The sequence below is a fragment of the Vanessa tameamea genome, chromosome 20 (genome assembly GCF_037043105.1).
Source record: "Vanessa tameamea isolate UH-Manoa-2023 chromosome 20, ilVanTame1 primary haplotype, whole genome shotgun sequence".
Classification (NCBI taxonomy): domain Eukaryota; kingdom Metazoa; phylum Arthropoda; class Insecta; order Lepidoptera; family Nymphalidae; genus Vanessa; species Vanessa tameamea.
This window is the reverse complement of record NC_087328.1, coordinates 9691117-9700607: the sequence shown is the minus strand read 5'-3', so window position 1 is coordinate 9700607 and position 9491 is coordinate 9691117. Positions and strand designations below refer to the sequence as shown.

General features: G+C 32.7%; 1 protein-coding gene across 1 annotated transcript in view; it reads left to right on the top strand.

The window, feature by feature from the left end:
• Positions 1-1510: 1510 nt before the first annotated feature.
• The window catches only part of LOC113401670 (IDLSRF-like peptide), a 100658-nt gene continuing 92677 nt past the window's right edge, over positions 1511-9491 (top strand). Inside the window, exon 1 of the mRNA XM_026641667.2 lies at positions 1511-1634. The gene's annotated coding sequence lies outside the window, so the exon portion shown is untranslated. The remainder of the gene's footprint in view (positions 1635-9491) is intronic.

The window sequence follows — 9491 nt, the reverse complement described above, 5'->3', positions numbered from 1 at the left end:
AGTTTCTGATCATACAGTGAGACGATCTGAATGAGCGTTAAAACAGTACACACGGTACAACACTATGAATTTTTATGGAGATATCTTAAATCCTTGGGTAACACCAATCGTCCGAACGCCTTCGATAAGCTAAAGAACAATAAGAAAACTTGGATTTCTATATAAAACTTAGACAACGAGGACTATAACTATAGATTTTGACTAGATGTATTGAGTAGAACAGTGGCTACCTTCGTGATCATGAGCCTTACTTATTCAAAATGTGTATTACTTCATTAATTGATATTCTAAATTCTAAAAGTGAGGTTCTTTGTTACTTATTCACATCTTACTCAACCGATCATCATGAAATTCAGCATCCCAGGGGTAAAGAAAAGGACGTAGGGTACCTAACACCTGCAAAGTCTCCCCCCTCTCCCCAAAACAGGTGAAGTCACGTGCGGAAACTGATATACTTAAATTAATACATAAATTTGCGTGTCTGCTTAAGTCAAACGGTAAAGTTATGAAATGTCTTACTTTGTAACTTTTTATGTTCGAACTTAATTACGTGAAAACCCTGAAACAAACGATTTGAGTAATTAAACTAATAATGTATCAGACACTGAAGTGCCAAATTACAGAAATAATTCACGGAATAATATTCCTTATCACGTGTGATATAAAAACGAAAATGGCTTACAAATACAACCGTACGTGTAATCGAATTTTCGAAATTTCGAAATTCAGTCCTATTGATAAATTTGTATATCAAGATTGAGTGGAAGAGAGACAGAAATAGGATGACAGGGCGGGAAAGCGCTACGAGAAATATGGTACTGTCAAAGATTGTAAAATAAATAGAAGCGACAATTGGTGCTAGATGCCTTTCATTGTTTACACTATTTAATTTATTCAATGCAAAATTCTAATAATTTGTTTAAATAATATAAAGCTAACTTTAATTAAGAGATGTTTATTACATCAACCGTCATCATGATCAAATATGTAATATTAACTATAAACATTATTGATAAGTACTATTTGAAAAATATAACACGTGCAACCATTATAAAAGTGATAAACCATCCGAAGATTTAAATTTGACCTTAAAAACATCCGCAAACGCACGCTAAGAGGCTCAAAATTAAAAGAATATCAATAATTTCAAGTTTAAAATTTAATATTTCTTACTAAGAATTTGTTCTAATTTACAAATATTAATTAACACGAATATTAATTATCGCGTTAGGAGAATCATGGCGGCGTTTCACACTATTCAAAGAATTAGTTACACACAGACCGAAACGATCCGAGCGCAAAACGAACTCCTCTAAATTAACTAATCTTTGATTCATATTCTTCTCTCTTTTTCGCTTAAGAGTTTCTACATATATCTAACCTTGTCAGTGCTTGCGTGTACATTGCGTTCATAAGTCTAACCGCGTCATAACTTTTTCACCCCAGCCCCCGCCCAGAGGGAGGTACTGTAACAGGTAAAGGTATAAAAAGCGGAGCGTTTCAGATTCAGTCAGTGTAGCGGTGGACGTCGAGGCGAAAAGACGTGCGCGTTGAAGCCTCATTACTTGTTGCTTGAATGTTTTTAGAAAAATTGCGTTGAATTGTATCGGCTTTACCACGAAGTGAACGAATCGGTAAGTAAATATGATTTTCTTATTTATAGATGGAGAATGATAACGGAATACTGATTTGCAGATGATAATATTTTTGTTCGTACATAGTACAAAGGATTTCAACTGTTGCGCGCGATATAATCAACAAGTTGGATGTTTTAACGCCAATTTCTGCTAAACTAATGTTAAATAATTATATGAAATGAAAAAAAAATATTATGAGCGGTTAACACGCAATATACGCAACACGAACGACGAAATATAACTTTACGATCAACATAAAACCGTCTGAATTGCTTTTATTCGAGCTTCACAACTATTTAGTTAATATGTTACTAATTAATTCGTATTTTTAAATAATAATTAGTTTGAAATATATCTAAATGAATTCAAACATTTATTACTACGTATGTTTTAACATTTACTCGTCATATGCGCATATAGTTAAGGAACGTTCGTGTAAAATAATTGTATAATTTAACCATACCAACCAAAGGAAATTAAATATGATAAGTAATAAAACAAGATTTCTGTATAAGTTTCTAATATCATTTACAAAAAAACGAGGGATTTCGAACTCAATATTTTTTACAAAGAAGTAGCTACGATGCATAAAGAGATAAATCGTCAAACAAATTTGTATGTACTCGTAACAAAAACAGCTCGTGAGTCATAACAAAGACGGGAAAGGTTGAGGCGTAAAAAGGTCCTCGGAGTTACGAGTTAATAAATTTACCCTCCTCATGACACTAAGGATGTCCTAATCTTCCTCAAGAATTCTTTAGAAGCATATTAAATAATATTTTCTTATTTAAATTTGGCATTATAAAATACGACTCAAGCCATTAAAAAAAAAAATATGTCACAAAATTAAATGTCAAGTTTTGAATAAATCAGCTCATAGCATGAAACCAAAAAACGTATTTGTTCCACTGGATATCGCAATAAAAACAATGCCCTGAATCAAATAAATGGCCTTGAATGACGTCACTTACTCTTTTGTCTCTTTCTTTAGGGTGACCACGCTGTTTGCTAATCGCCGGCATATGTTACACTTTTCCTAATTACCTGAAAAATAGGGGGAAAAATGGAGAGCAATATTATACCTAAAACTTATTGAAATTATAATATGGTAGATCAATTCTCAATATGAAGAAGACCTTATGGTGTTTCTTAATTATTATAATCTGGATTTAAATGTTCACTTGTTTTCAGTCGTTTAATTAGTATTGCCATATATTTAGTTTCGAAAAGCTGAAATATAAACAGTATTAATATTTTGTTACTTTTTTTTACGGTCTTCGTTTCCGGGCGGTATTATGAAAGACGTTGATTTTATAAACATAACCCTAACTGTTATTATTGAAATTTTATTTTACATTACTTTGTTAATAATACCGATATTTTTACTGGCTTATAATAAGATAATTGTATTTTATCTGATAAAATTAATCTGGATTAGACACCTGACGTATCTTCTAAGGTAAAACCTATAGACCAAAATTATAAGCGGGCTATGGTATTACTGTATTTTTAAATTTGGAATACATGATTAATTTATAAGCTTAAGAAAATTTGAAGTGGTATTGTAATAACGACACTACGGACGTTGCTTATTTTTAACACGAATATAGTTAGAAAAGTACAGAATGAAATAGATATATCATTAATCTATTGTCACACCGCTCTAACATTAATCATTCTTAATTGCGACTGCGATTTTAGGATAAATAACAAAAACTAAAATGTCTCATGTATCCCTCGAAGCAAAGTCCACCTTTTCACCGAAATAGATGGTGGCATACGCCCAGCAGGGAGAGATACACAGCCCGTAATTAACTCATTATTACTTTTTTTTTAGTTTAATTATATTATCTTCTCAGACGTTATTATGTTAACGTACTTGTATTTTTTTTAACATGCTTTTATTAGCTTCGAATGTATATATGTATGTAACGGAATCTTTGAATGTGATTTCGATTCGCACATCAAAACGTTGGATTAAATTGAATCTTTAATTATCTATATATACTTTAATAAGTTTGTGCCATAATCTTGACCAGAATCTACTGCAAAAAATTAATAAAAAGGTTTCGTATTTCGGTTTTTTTTTATACTACTACATTTTATTAATATTAAGTAGAATAACAACATCAATTATAAGCTTTACGATTGCATACTGATGACACATGTGAGCTGTAAACTCTACGACGATATATGGTTCATTGACTCACAATCTGTCTTTTTATTAACATACTTTAAAAAAAAATACTCTGGCTACAAATATAATGCGCCATTCAAGACTTGAAATATATTTACGATCTTGTTATCAATTTAAAAATATAACCAATAGTGATTTTATTATTGAGCCGAGATGGCCCAGTGGTTAGAACGCGTGCATCTTAACCGATGATTTCGGGTTCAAACCCAGGCAGGCACCACTGAATTTTCATGTGCTTAATTTGTGTTTATAATTCATCTCGTGCTCGGCGGTGAAGGGAAACATCGTGAGGAAACCTGCATGTGTCTAATTTCAACGAAATTATGCCACATGTGTATTCCACCAACCCTCATTGGAGCAGCGTGGTGGAATATGCTCCATACCTTCTCCTCAACGGGAGTGGAGGCCTTAGCCCAGCAGTGGGAAATTTACAGGCTGATTATGTATGTATGTATGTTATGTAGTGATTTTATTTAACCGTTATAAAGATGAAGTATTAAAATATTCAACTGAAGAATATTTTTGTTGTTCGCATATAATTAATTCATTCATTTTTATTGGGGTCGGTTTTATGGCCACTATTTTATTAGGGATGTGAGGATAGAATGATAACAAGATGGCCGAAACTCGACTGCTATAGTTTCTATATTTCTATACTAATATTATAAATGCGGAAGTGATTCTGTCTGTCGCTCTTTCACTGCCAAACCGATGAACCGAATTTGATGAAATTTGATATAGAGCAATCAAAGCCGCGGTCGACAACTAGTTGTATATATATAATGAAAACAATTTACTGATGGGGTTTAATTGTTTCTTAGAAATGCCTGTCAAATATATTCACTTTTAAACTATCTATGACTAAGTGTATGATTATATTTTCATTGTTTGATCTACAATTAGTGTGTATATCAAAATGAAACGATCGCCTCCTGGTTATATCTTTATTAAATTAATTGTAAAAAGTAACAAAGGCAAAAAATATCCAGCTGAATTTCTTTTGACGTTTCCTCTCAGGTCAGCGTATTTTCTTAATCGGTGGTAGATTTTACTTATAACAATAAGTAAATATATATGTGGGATCAGATTTTTTTTGTTTTTACATTTCATTGCTAATTCACTTAAAATTTTACGTCTACACAAATATATAAAACTAAAGTGACAATTAAATTAATTTGTAATCCAATCCTGTAATGTTGGATATTGGTATTCGGCATAGCAATAGTCTATAGTGAGTCTATCTGATACCACAAGTATGTCAAAATTTAACCATTGTACCATTTGGTTTTACCATTTGCCCAAATACTCATCTCATTCCAAAACGGCTTCTAGATTTAGAAATGGTCTCTAGAGACTGTATTGAGTAATGTGAATTCTTAAAAGATCGCATGATGACTGTTTTTCATGTGTCGTTTTTGAAACGCTTACTAATGAAAGAACTTTGACATTTTCATTCACGAAAATATATCAGTGGAGTTTTCAACAACATATTTTACTGCTAGTGAATTTTTTATGTGATGTAGGTAGGCGGACTGGAAATCGGCAACCACTGCCCTGCACTAATGATCAGTGGTCACCATTAGACATAGAAATTGGTATTTTAAGAAATATTAATAACTCCTCACATCAATGCGCCACCAAACTAACTAAGACGTCATCCTTTTTGCATCTAATGTCACTGGCTGGAAGTGCTCGCCATAGATAACTAATATTTCTTTATTGTTTTACACACATAAACAAAAGACATTGCTTTATATGTTGAAATTATTTTGATACATATTTAACACCGGCTCATTCACTTTTCAAACCGGAATACAACAATACCAAAAGCCGTTTCGCGGTAGAATATCTGATGTGTCGGTAGTACCTACCCGCACCGCCTTGCACTACGCTCTACCACCAAGTAAAAGTATAAATACATTATGAAGATTAATGTGAACGTGGACTTTAGTGGAGATATTTAAGTATTTTTCATCGAACTTTTTTTATTTTATGGCATAGGTTGGCGGACGGTCATATGGGACACCTGCGGGTAAGTCACCACCGCCCATAGAAATATTAACCATTCCTTACATCGCCAATGCACAACCAACCTTGCGAACTAAAATGTTATGTGCCTGTAGTTACACTGACTTACTCACCTTTCAAACCGGAACACAACAATACTAAGTACTGTTGTTTGGCGATAGAATATCTGATAAGTGGGTGGTACCTACCCAGACGAGCTTGCACAAAGCCCTACCACCATAAAACACATGATACAAAGCGCTATGCAGATAACTGCGAAGATAACTTACCATAGCGTTCCATCAACACGTCGACCTATATAATTTAAAATATATCCATATAATATTATGCAAACTATTAATTGCAACATAGTGGCAACCGCTATTGAGCTAGTATTGACACTCTGTGGTCCAGCTACGATTCAATACCGATAGAAAAGCGAAATTAATCCTGATCTTCGGTTTCCAATTCGGTTTTCGATGTATTCGTGATTGCTACAAAACCAAGTTCATTAAAGTTACCTAGTACGAATTTGAATACAAAATTTATAAATTAAATTATATTAAAGATTTAATAATTCGTTACGGATTAGAAAAATTAAATCATTTATTGAAACAGAAATAAAAAAGGTATTTCAGCAATGACATTTTTTACCACTCCGAATTTAAAGCCCAAAGGATCGTATTACATCATTGAAAGCTCGAGTTATCGAGGCTTTTAGAAAAGTTATCAGTTTAAATTTCTATCCATCTTCCAATTTCGATTTAATTGGTTTGGAAATTTAATTATTATTCGTTAACTTACAATTAAACAATTATTCAACTGGCTGTTTGCCACAAAAAGCCATTAGGCAAAGGAATTATTTACTAAATTGAATCTATTTCAACTCTCCCCTACCAGCCATTAATTAATAAATATTGGACAGCATCACATACATTACTCTGATCCCAATGTAAGTAGCTAAAGCTTGTGTTATGGAAATCAGAAGTAACGACGGTGCCACAAACATCCAGACCCAAGACAGCATAGAAAACTAATGAACTTTCTCTACATCGACTCGGCCGGGAATCGCACCCGGGACCTTAGAGTGGCGTACCCATGAAAACTGGTGTAATCACTACTCGACCACGGAGGTCGTCAAATTGATGCCATTGAAATTCAAGTAATCTTTCTATTATAATAATTAATAGTTCGAATATTTTTATATCATCTTTATATATTTTAAAAAGGTACACAATCTTCATTTTAAATATTCTGTAAAATGATATTATTATAATTTGTTTATTGCTTTACCGATATTTCTTCTCTACTGTAACGTGATTGGTCGAAATCGAAATATTTTTAAATGTCCTAAGTAATGTAAAATTTAAACTGTCTGATTTTCCATATTATTACCGAACCAATGAACTGTAAAGGCTTAGTGATATGTATAAGGTCACCTGATTAAGGTGGTCACATTTTTAAACGCGTATCTTTGTAAATACCACTCTCTAAAATTATACTCTCTAAAGTTATTTCTAAAAATATTTGAGAACATGTACTCGTTTGAGCTTGAAGATCGCTTTTCAAACGATTAGAACATTTTTTGTAGATACTTTTGTAATATTGATCTTTCTATGTTTTATTATTATTATTTGTATATAATTTGAAATGGGGCGGCAGATTAGCAAAGTTGACATCTGATAGTAACTTGTCACTAACAAAGTCAATTCAAATCAAAAATCGTCTTTTTTTTTACAAACGAGCAGGAGGCTCATCTGATATAAAGTGACTTCCACCGCCCATGGATATCTGCAACTTGACGTGAGAAGTATAAAATTCATTCGTAAGACTACAGATACAGACATGGAAATATATACTATATGATACACGGGAACACAGCGGATATTATTGATTTTGTTAACGAAAATAGCTAACCTCGACTTGGAAAGCTACTGCAAAAGTTGCACTTTCACACTTGATCTCTGTGAACTCGTAACTCGCCTACGTAAACCTGCAGTAAACAGTTCTCACGCTTTTGGTGATCGAACGATCGCGCAAATCAAAAAGTTAAAAAAAATCCATAGTGAACCAATTTAATGGTTTTTAACGAACTACTAAATGAAGTTATAGCTTTCATATTTTTGATAGCGTTATTCAGAACATTTTGTAGCACAAAATAACCGTGTCGCAAATTGATTGAATACGAATGCACAATGTGATAATGATAACGTAATGATAACTATGACTTTGTTGTTCGCACGAATGTTACGCTAAGGGAATTGCATTTAGACACGTAACTTGAAAAATATAATGAAGCTTAAATGCACCTTGAGTTAATAATAGCTCCGGCCCGCAATTTCACTCCGATTTTTTTTATATTATTGATCGGCGGACGGGCTAATTTGCCACCTGATGGTAAGTGGTCACCAGCACCCTTGGACATTAGCTCAGTAATATTAAACGTTTCTTACATCACAAATGCGCATTACATATTGTTTTAATTTGAAAAAAAAAATGTCAGTGTGGGCCACGTCTTCCAAGAAGACGACAAGCTCGAAGTCCAGCGAAGATCTGCTGATGTTCAATAAAAATATAAAATAACACCAAAATTTATAAAAATAAAATTAAAAAAAAGGCACGGGCAACTGTGATCCCGTAGATATTGTAAATTAAATTTAAAAAAAAAACCTTGGAAACTACGGTGCTATGTCTTTTGTGCCTGTAATTATACTGGCTCACTCACCCTTGAAATCGGAACACAATACTACTAAATATTGCTGTAACTATATATTAGTGCAATGTACCTTATTTATTCACACTCATTTTCATTTATTTAATGACAAAAAGGATTTCCAATACAAATACATTGGCTCACTCACCCTTCGAATCGGAACACAACAATAGTAAGTATTTGAAGTATTTGACGTAGACGGTTGAATATCTGATAAGCTTGAACAAGGCCCTACCACTGAGTAACATTTTTAAGTTAACTTTGTTATTTAGTACCATGGACTAAATTACTAGACTAGACTAGACTAATTATTCTAAACCTAAAAATCTTTACGCTGTTAATGGGTAAGTAAACCGGTTTAATTTCTATAGAAGGATTTTAATTACAAAAACCAAGACTGCGAATACTTACCATGAGCGGTGATCGAATCTTTGACCACCAGTATAATACTATAGATAAAATATGTTCTTAATTTAAAATCCAAATAAGATACTTTATTTATCCAATTACGTATCTGATTTAAAATGAAAATGAAATTCGTTTGTCTAAACAAAAAAGAATCCTTTGTTTCGTACATCACATTAAATTCAACCTTGTAAGTTCATTTTGCTGAATATACATGACGTATGAAAACACAACTCACCTTTTTAATCTGAACTTCAATGCCCGAGGATTGTGTATTAATGTAGATATTTGTATAAAAAAGACTTTATTGTGTACCGATTTGTTATAATAAAATCTCTTCTAAATATAAATACTTGTTTTCAAGGTATTACTTATATAAAATCCAACTTTCCTCTGTAGTGTAATATAGTGATAATGGATACGATACACCATTGATGTTATGGAGCTCCGTAAAATGTACAGCCTGTAAATTTCCCACTGCTGGGCTAAGGCCTCCTCTTTCTTTTGAGGAGAAGGTTAGGAGCATATTTCA